The following is a 10,292-nucleotide window of genomic DNA, read 5'->3' as shown; positions in this document are numbered from 1 at the left end:
TGAGCCCTGGTAGCAGGCAGTGCTGCCCTGGGGCCGCTGCCCTCAACAGCTGCCGCGGTGATTAGCGCTTCATGTGAAACGCTCCATAAAGCCCTGACAGTGCCTTCCCTTAGAAATCCTAGGGGAGCCCTAAAGAAAGCTCTGTGTGTTTTCTCTGGGCTGTGGCATTAGCACTATTTCTTCTCCCAGCCCCCCTTGGGACACACAAATTGCTGCTGTCCCCGTTACAGAGTGCTTCTCCACGGGCCATTTGGCTCAGTTGAAATAACTTGTTGGCGCTGTAAGAGGCTTCTCCCTGCGTCCTCCCGCTCCTTCCATCCTTCTCCCTGATCCTCCCTGTGTCCTCATGTTCCCTCCCTCCTCCCTGATCCTCCCTGGGTCCTTGGGTTCCCTCCTGATCCTCCCTGGGTCCTCACGTTCCCTCCCTCCTCCCTGATCCTCCTGGGTCCTTGGGTTCCCTCCTCCCTGATCTTCCCTGTGTCCTCATGCTCCTTCCATCCTTCTCCCTTGATCCTCCCCACTGTGTTCCAGGACTCTGGGGCAAATCTGTCCCGAGCGGGTGCTGGTGGCTGGTTTGCAGCCCTAGAGATGGGGCCAGTGGGGCCACCACTGCTGGAGCTTAGAGGAGAGGACAGGGGAGAGGGACGAAGTGGGTGAGGCCAACACCGCAGTATCCCCATGGGGCTTGGCAGCTGAGATATCTTAGAAAAATCATGATTTTCTGTGTTTGGCAGCTGGAGGGAAAACACAGCTCCTGAATACCAGGCAGGATGGTAACTAGGGCCACATCCTGCCTGCTTGTCCCTCCTGGGGTCCATGTGACATCTGGAAGCTGCTCTGAGAGCAATTTGGGCAGGATTCGCTTCTGCAATTACACTTGAATTGCCTCGTGCTTAAAGCAAATCTTTCAACACACGTATCCGAAAGCAATCCTCTTACACAAGTAGCTTTCAATTCTACAACTTAATACAAATCGCCATCTATAGCTATTTTGGGACACGCTAAATTGAAGATCCAGCCAGGCAGCGTGGGTGCTGCTGTAACTCCTGCCGTCTGCAGCCGGTCGCGGGGATCGTGCTCCGGGTGTGCTGGGGTCGGGGAGCTTCACTTGTGCTGGGAGGGTAGGGGTTCGTTTTGTTTGGGTTTTTTTTTTCAAACTGCTTCTAACAGTAGCATTTCATTTCTCACCTGAAATTGCTTCTTTTAGATTTAAAATAGATTGCCGCTCACCGGGATGCTCGTGCGGGCTGGACATTGTGTTTTTTTTCACAGGGAAGCTTTAATGGTATGGGATGCTCTCTGAAAAAAAGTGTTCTTCAGTTAAACAAGGTCTTTTTTATTCTGCCAGAGATTGGTAAATCCGGTCTGGGATCTTTACCATGATTTCAGGATCAGCCCATATTCTTGCAATGGTGATGCTCTCTTGCTATAAATATATCTGATACGGTAAGTGGGTGATGCCAACCCATTTTCCACAGATTTTGATTTTGACCAGAGCCACCCTCCAGCAGCACCTGCCTGTGGTGCTGAGAGTGCAAGGGGGCGGTCTCCATCCTCCTCCCTGTCCCCAGGGATGTCCAGGACCACCCCCCAAACTGCCCTCCCTCCAGTTTGGGGGGATTTTTCCCAAAGCCAGGGCACGATGCGCTTCCTGGGTGCTGTTCCCAATGAAGAGGGGCCTGTTGCTTCAGTAGCCAAACTGGAGGCTTGGGAGGTTTCATCCTAGAGGCAAAATGGGCAAAAATTATTTTAACCGCTTAAAGGCAGAGAGTACTTGAGGAGCTGTGTGCTGCGGCCCCTCTGCCTGACCCAGGCTGCCATCCCCCCGTGCCACTGCGGGGTCTCTCCGGCCGCGCTGCCGCTGTGCCCTGACTCATGGGGTGAGTCATTCAGCAGGGGGGGGTGTTTCGTTTTTGAATGAGGATAAATGTATTTGTTTCCAAAAATCTCCAGCAGTAAAACATCCCCCAAACAGAGAATTGTCATCCATCAGCTTTGTCTTCATCTGGCTCCGCTCCTAAATCATTTATGTTAGAGCTGCTATTGTGCCTCGAGGGGAAAGGAAGAAGATATCTGAATTAATTGAAGGAAGGGCATCTTTTTCATTTCGTCAACTGCAAACTGAGCCAGGAGTTGGCAAAGGCAGCAGGCCCCACAGGGGGGACCCGACCCAGCAGTGAGAACATGTGCTGCTCTAGCAGCTCACTGCGATGAAGGGGAGGCAATTAATTCTGGGAAAATATTTCAAAGGAAGCCCTTGCTTTTCTGGAGCTGAGCTTTCCCGGAGGTGGGAGCTCAACAGTTCCTTCTCCTCCTCCTCCTCACCTCCATCTCTGTCTCCTCCCCTCCCCAGCCAGCAAGACCGACCAGCAACCGCTCACTGCAACAGGGATGGAGGTGGCAGGAGCTCCTGGGTCTCATTTCTAGCAGGGATGGGACATTTAGGAGGAGATTAGATTTCCTTCAGCCAATCCAAATGTTTGCTCCCAAAATCTAGGGAGCAGCGTCACGCTTGAAGCCAACACGAGCACAAATCAGGGGTGACTTCCTGGCTGTCACCATCCACCACCCCTTCCCTGGTGCCCCTGTCCCCTTCCAGTGGGGGGCACAAGCCCATGTGGCCGCATCCTCCAGCATCCTGGAGCAGGGGCCACCGTGCTTGGGTTGTCTCCCTGGTGCTTGGGCAAATCCTGGCTTCTCCATCCCAAAGCTGTCCTCTGTTACTACTTGGAAAGACTGAGGAAGAAAAGGTCTTTCTGCTGTTTGCACAGCCCTTATGACCCCGTGTCATGAGCAACCCTCAAAAAGGTGATATTGGGAGCATCTCCACATCGCAGAGGAGATGGCAGAGGTGGTAATGACCACCCTCAAGAGCAAATCGCTCGTTTAAATAAATTATCAGCATCTTCTGCAAGTGGGGAAGCCCCAGGTGGAGAAAGGCCACAGGAGTGAGAGGGCAGGGGGTCCCTGGGGTGGGGAGAGCCTGCGCAGGGGGCAGGGAGGGGCTCCCGAAGTCCTGCAGCCTCTGATGCCGAGGGCGGCCAGAGATGCAGCAGGGCCCTGGAGATGCGCAGAGGCAGAGGCTGGGAGCAGTTATATTTAGTCTGGCGATTTAAAGCATTTCCCTGAGAAGCTGCTGTTTGTGTCAGACTGGAAATAATTTACTGTCGCACCAGGCTTTCTATTAGTTTTACTATTTCTTTTTCTTCTTTTTTTTTTTTTTTTTTTATCAAAAGCCTGCCCTGCATTCTCAGCACTAGCCCCCAGCTGTGACTTTCCCTGGTTCCTGGCTGGCCCTCTGCCCTCTCCACAGGGACTGATGTAGCCAGAGCTCCCTGTGCTGCCTTTCACAGCAAGGGGGCACCTGGCGCGATGGGATATCGCTGTGCCTGACCTGGCCTTTTCCTTTTATACCTCTAAAAACCCAGTGTGGTGGTTTGGAAATGCCACTCAATACAGCCTCCCTGGAGGATGCTCGCCTGGCTGCAGTGCCCATCCCAGGGCTGGAGCATCCTCTTTTGTTCTGTCTCCAAGTTTATCCTTAATTTGCCAAGGCCACAGCTCTGTACGTGTTAAAATTGTCCAAAATGGTTATTCCCAATGACAGATCTCCAAAGATGGCTGTGGTCTCCTCCCGTGATGTTACAGGGGTAGTGAAGATGCAGCCCTGCACTGGGGATGGCATTCCTGCGCAGGGCTCCCTCCCACCACTGGGAAATTTTGGGGGGATTCAACACAGATGATGCCAAAAATTACAGGATCTCTAGCTCAAGAGGGTTTGTTATGGCAGGAACAAGGGATAGTGGCTTGTTACAGCTGTGCTGGTGTGGTCAGGTCAGAGAGGAGCTGGGAGAAATTGTGCTGGCCTGGGGGTCCAAGCTTTCCAGTAAATGGTAAAAAGCTCAATCCTGGTTTTCTATGAAATGTAGATTAAATCTCTTGGGAGATTTAATTAGATTTTTTAAAAATTTTACTTTCTCTTACACTTTTCATGTATTTTAAATGTTTTCTTATAGACAAAGTAACTAAAGATTTGGGGTTTTTTAAAATAAACTTATTTTGAATGAAGAAGGAAACTTTTCAAGGGTTTCACAACCTAAAAATGAACATTTGAACTGGAGGATGAGCTGGGAAGGGTCTTTCCTCATGGACAGTTTCGTCTTCAGTGATTTGGTATTTCCACATTCTTTCCCATCTCATTTCAGGGTGGGCTCAAGCCTGCTGGGCAGCTGCCAGGGTTGGGGGGTGCTTGCTCCTGGGATGTCAGGGCTGTGGGAAGCCAGATCATGGGATGGCCCCGGCTTCCCCATTGCACAGGGGCTGGTGGCATCTTTGGAATTAAACTTTCTAAACCAAAACAAAACCATTTGAGAATAGATCAAAATCGATGAGAAGGCTTGCAAGAAATCATTCCAGACCAAAAAAAAAACAGACAAAAAAAAAAACACCAACAAAAAAATCCACCCAAAAAAACCTCGACAACAACAACAACAAAACAAAAAAAACCAAACCTTGAAAAAATTCAGAACAGCAACAATTGCTTGGAAAAAAGTTTGTGATTAAATACTGATGGGAGAAATCCTTCAAAATGTGGCGCTGTTTTTTGCTCCAACAGAGCCCAGCTTGCCGAGACATGATCTGGTTCAGGTCCCTGAACCAGCCGAGGACTAGTCCCCTGTCTGTAGGGTGGGTTGGGAGCCCTTGGCCATCCTGCCCGTGTGGTCCGTTCACCTCTAACAAACACCTGCGCTGGCATTGGCTCCATCACCTCATCCTGCCACCATCCGCCTTCCTACCGCTGGGGTTTTTTGGGGATGCTGATAATAACATAATCCTCACCTCTGGGGCAGCCATCTGGGAGTTTAAACCGCTGCTGCCTCGCAAAATTTCATCCTCTTTGCCAGGGGCTCAGATTAGATCAGCTGTTTAAATCATCTTAGCACTAAATACATGTTATTTGGAAAACAGAGAGAAAGCATCAAAGACATGAATAATTAGCTGTTAAGCGCTGCAGCCTCACAGTGGCTTGCCCCTGGAAATGTGAGGCCACTTGTCAAATTTCCCGCGGCCCCCTGAGCTGCTGACGGCCGCCGGTAATTTCTCCTCCAGCTGGGACTGGGGGAGGATGGCAGGCGAAACCCCACTGGCAGGTTGGTTTCCCCCATAATCAGAAAGATGGGACCTGGCTGTGAAGTTTTGCAGCAAAACGGGCTCGTTGCAGCCTTTGCTGTTGTTACGTCCCGGCCATGAAGCTCTCTAAGGGCTCTGTAAGGGACAATGATGCCTTTAAGCAGTTGGTGTGTCACCTATAGCAGCTCACATCCTTGGAGCTGGCAGAGAGGCAGCGCTGCCTCGCTCCCCTGGCCTTAGCGTCAATATTTCCACTTCTTACTCCAAAAACAAAAAATCCACCAGTTCTGGGGGGCTGGAGAGCCCGCAGGGAGGTTTGCACAGAGCTGCCAGCATTGCAGGCTGCCTGCACCCTGTGCTCAGTCACCAGTGCCTGCCTTCCCTGCCTAAACGTGTGATGTAAAACATATCCGCTTGCTTCTAAAAGTTTTGTTAATCAGAGTTTTACTCATTCCCGCCCCATAGCTGTTGTATTCCTCTCCGGCTGTATTCGGCTCTGATGTTTTGGCAACCCAGGAGGCTGCCTGGACATCCAGGGGGTCGCAGGACTTGGAAGTGCAGAAATTTCAGCCTTTTTTTGGGGGGACAGGTCCTGTGGTCCTACTTGAAACCCTCCTGATGCAGATGCCCAGAAAGAAGATGACGGTAAAATGTTGCTCTTATCCCCATCTCCCCACCCTGCCACTGCACCCCCCCTTCCCTTGGGGGGAGCAGCTTTAGAGTTTGCGGAAATATGTTCAATTTGGGGTTTATTTTCAATAAAAGGCAAGAATTGTAGGAATCCAGCCCAGAAACACAGAAACAGACCCACCAGCACTTTATTTCATTGAGACACAGATGCTTAGCAGGGGCAGAGGTGTGCCCAGTAATTTAATTTCATTTATTCCCTCCCTCAAATCATACTTACGAACAGCATGATTCACCTCAAAACCCCCCTGATTTAAGAGCAATATTTGCTAATCGAGTGCTTGTTTTGAAGCAAGCCGCATGGGAAGAGGTGTTTCATCCTGAGCTGGGGGGTCTGGCTCTGCCAGCAGGCGATTCCCCCCATCACACCATGTCCCTCGCTGCGGCTCAGGCACCTCCACTCCCTGCAGAGTCACGTCAGCCTGCACCAGGAAAGGGTATAATTGGCACATGGCATTAAGGCTGCTGCTAATTAAAGTGAAATAACTCCTTTGTTTTGTTTTGTTTTGTTTTTTTAAATAAAAGCTCCAGGTTATGTATGATTTAATGAGATCCTGAAAGTCCTTTTTTTTTTTTTTTAATGTGGAAATAGGCTCATTAATACAATATTACAATAATACAATAAACAAGTAATAACAAAGAGAATTAGTTGTGCCTCACAGTTTCTATCGGTTGCTTTGGGACAAGTCTTTGGCTTCGAATTCTGCTTTCCCCTTCCCCTCAGGGGATGGGCACTGATGGCATATCAAGGTGGCCTTCAGGTTTTGGGGAACTGGGAGCTCCCATCCTCATTCCAGCCCCTCCAGGCCAGGGATGGCACTTCCCAGGCACCTTTACCAGCTCCAATTTGGTTGCAAGCCAGAGAAGTGACATTTTTTTGAGCCTGGGGCTTTGAATTGGACTTTTCTCCTTTTTCTTTGCTTCTTGCCCAGGTGCAGGCTGGGCATGTAAAGCCTTAACCCATCTTTTCTATTCCTGATTAACATCCCGCCCTCCTGTGAACTGCTGCATGCCAAGCTCTGTTCCTCCTCCTTACCATGGTCAAAATTTATCAGGGGCTGGTGAGGCATCCACCAGCATGGGCTGTGGATTGGGGTGATACAGGCTATAACAGAGTTGTCCTCTCCTGCATGTGGTGATGGTGAGTTTTGTTGCGAGGGACCTAATAAAAAATCCACCTCAGTACCTTTGCATAGGATTGATGCTGTGTGGCATATTTCAGCACTATGTGGGGTTCCCAGAGGGATTTCTGGTGTGTTTTGGTCTCCTCCAGCAGACCACCCTGTGAATTATATCATATCTATCATCCATGTATTATGGAAATCTACTCTCCAGATTAATGCAGAAGGAAAAACAGCGTGAGCTCTGCAGGCAAGAGCTGAGGCTGTGAAATGCCAGATCATGGCATTAGCACGCTAATAATAAAATATTGTTCTTTGGTGGCAGGCTTACAGCATTACAAGAAAAGCTGCTCTGAGCTCTGCTCAGCTTATGCGGGTAGTGCTGAAATACCTGTGCTGCTGCTCTCCCAACATCTGCTCAGAGTAAAATTTTCTGTTTTCTTTAACCAAATAAGCTACAAACGCTGCTAAAGACCATGTAGAAACAGCAGCGAGAAAGCAAGGCCACAAAACTGAAGTTATTATTCAGCTTTTTCAACTCCAGCCTCACTTGGAGGGACAGAGGATGGAGCCGGCCATCTCCATTCTTGGTGAGGTCTCTGAGCCCAGGCACACTCGTGACACCTCAGGTTGGTGGCATGCAGCTACACGCATGGCCCCATGCGGTGAGCAAGTGGAGCCCTTGGGGACACAACTCCCCCCATCCTGAAGGAGCCCTCTCCAATGCCAAGCTGCCCGCTGTCCTTGTACCCTGGGGAGCACGCAGGGGTGTTTCTAGAAGGTCTGCAAAGGAAACGGAGCAAACCTGTGTGGTGGGTTGACCTTGGTTGGCTGCCAGGTGCCCACCCAGCCGCTCGCTCACCCTCCCTCCTCAGCAAGATGGGGAGAAAATAAGATGAAAAAGCTCATGGGCGGGGAGAACAGCATCGAAGCTGCTCAAAATGAAGCTCCTGGTTTGAGGAAGCGATGGTGAATGTCTGCTGGCCACAACGAGTACAGCAGGAGCGGAGAGCACCCGAGGGGCAGCGTGGCCTCAGCATGAGGCTGTGTAACACATGGGATGAAGACACGGACCTAAAATCCATGGCACCGTGCATTGCTCGGAGGATCGTGCCAAGATCATCACCACCTCTCCTTAAATGGATTTGTGGCTACTCTTAAAACGTCCGGGACAAAGCTGGTTGCTCAAATTCCCTGTAACTAAACCAACTTGTTCATCTCGTGGAGGTGGCCCTTCCATGGTTAAGTCTGCCGTGGTTTTGGAGCTCACGCTGCAAAGAGGACCATGCTTGGGGCAAAGCCCTCCTCGAGGATGGAGGATCACCTTGTCTCTGGGTTTCCTCTGGCCCTGGAGCTCCCTGCAAAGGGGGTTATGGCTGGAGAGTCGATGGGGACACTGTGTTTTCCCCCTTCACTCCCTTTGGGTCTGCGCTTGCCCTTGGGAAGAAAATGGGACCTGTCCCACCAGCCCCAGCAGGGTGGTTAATGTGAGATTAAAGACAAGAAGTAGATGTGATGTGGTTTTTCAACAGCCCTGTAAGGAAGCAGCAGGTTTCACTTAACAAAACGAGGGATAACATCTGGTTGGGGTCTCGGAGCACCCCCCACCCTGGCTTTGCTGCAGGCTGTCTGTGCCCACTGCCAGGCTGCCAGCCCGTGATGCCATGCTCATCCTGGGCCTATCTCAAGGGGGCGAGATCTGCTGGCTGTTATTTTAAAAAGGAAAATGTGAAAAACAGCAAATGGGAGTCCTCCCATTTGTCCTCCCTGCTGGAGTTGCTGGCTTTGATTGCACTGCTGCATGCAGGATCTCCTCAGGCGAGCAGGGCTTACTAGTGCTCTGCTGCATGCTGTGCTGGGGCTTAAGAATCCTATTCCCACATTTTCCCTTCTTCACATGTTTTTTCAATCTTTGTATTTTCCTGATGAATTTGGGAAGACTCACAGCAAGGGCAGTGTTCATGGCTGGAAGGATCATGCTTGGCGCTCCCACAGCGCTTGCCGAGTATGGGAGACTCCAGAGATACACACTCCCATAGCGGTTGGTAATACCACATCTGTGGGAAGCAGATGTATTTATTTGTGCTGTCAAGGTGGTTGCTACTTCCTCAGCAGCCTGCCGTGGCTCCTCGAGAGCTCTTCTGGAGAGCAGCCACAAGCACCCATCTCCACCTGCTCCCTCACGCACCGCAGCAAGGGTGGACATAGCCAACAGCAAGCCCCATTTGGTGCCTGTAGTTATTTTCATAAAACCTCCACTTTCTGCAGTTTGTACTCTCCCAGGCTGTGTTACAGGGTATTTCCCACGGCTGTGAGGGCCATACTGCTGTGTGGAAGCAGTAACACGGCTGGCAAAGAGCTCTGGAGGAGGAAAACCAGCAGCAGGTGATTTCTCTACAGGTGGATCCAGTCTGCTGTAAGGACAGCAGGGGGGAGGGACTTGGGAACATTATAAAAGCCACTGGAGTTGCCCAAAGGGATGAGGTTTAAGCTTTAAACATAGGTTTGTGGGAGTTGGTGCTGAGGGGTGTCTGTGAGTGGTGCTTGAGGTGAGTTTTGCAGCCTGGTGGGACCAGGGCTGGGGATGTGCTGCCCACGGTGCCACATGGGGTAAGCTGTGCTGGTGGGGTTAGTGGTGTCTATGGCTTTGAGGTCCCTTGGCTGTGTTCCTTGGGAGGAGGGCTGCGGGCAGCTCTGCCCTACCAGACCAGGCTCTGCTGCAGGCAAAGGAGGAGGGTGCACCCTGCACCTGGTAGCAGGGTTAGAGGTGGCAAATGAATCCTGGTGGGTGGACAACCTGCTGGGAAATTGCTGTGCCACAGAGCAGCAATTGCTCTGGTGCTTTACAGTGCTAGCAAAATTAATCTCATCACTTCAAGAACAAATGAACCAAGGGACTGCTGGAATCCTTTTGAGATCTGCTCTGGCCTCTCAGAGGCTGAGGAATCATCTGCACTGGGAGCCCTGGCATGGACTGGTTCCTTAGGGGCTGTGGTGCTTCCAAGAGTCCCATGGGCTGAGAGGAACTGTGTGTTACTCATCCTGTGTCCTTCATTTTCCTTTATTAAAACTTGGCACGATGAGAGATGCATTGTGGGGGGCTAAATGACCTCAGTACTCTGGGGTGGGTTGGGCAGGAGGTGCCAGAAGCACGCTCTGACTTCCCAAAAAAGGGCAAAATATGTATATATCTTACAGTATTTAAAAATATGTCTATATTTCTGTATTTAAGCCCTTATTTCTCCCTCCCACCTCTGGCACGGCTTCATCTCTCATCCTGCTGGTGCTTCCTCTGACCCATCTGGGTGCCTGCACTTTGCAGCTCGAGATCCTCTTTGTTGTAGAAAAGCGGTT

This window comes from Athene noctua, chromosome 19 (genome assembly GCF_965140245.1).
Source record: "Athene noctua chromosome 19, bAthNoc1.hap1.1, whole genome shotgun sequence".
NCBI classification, from domain to species: Eukaryota; Metazoa; Chordata; class Aves; order Strigiformes; family Strigidae; genus Athene; species Athene noctua.
This window is presented reverse-complemented; position numbering follows the sequence as displayed.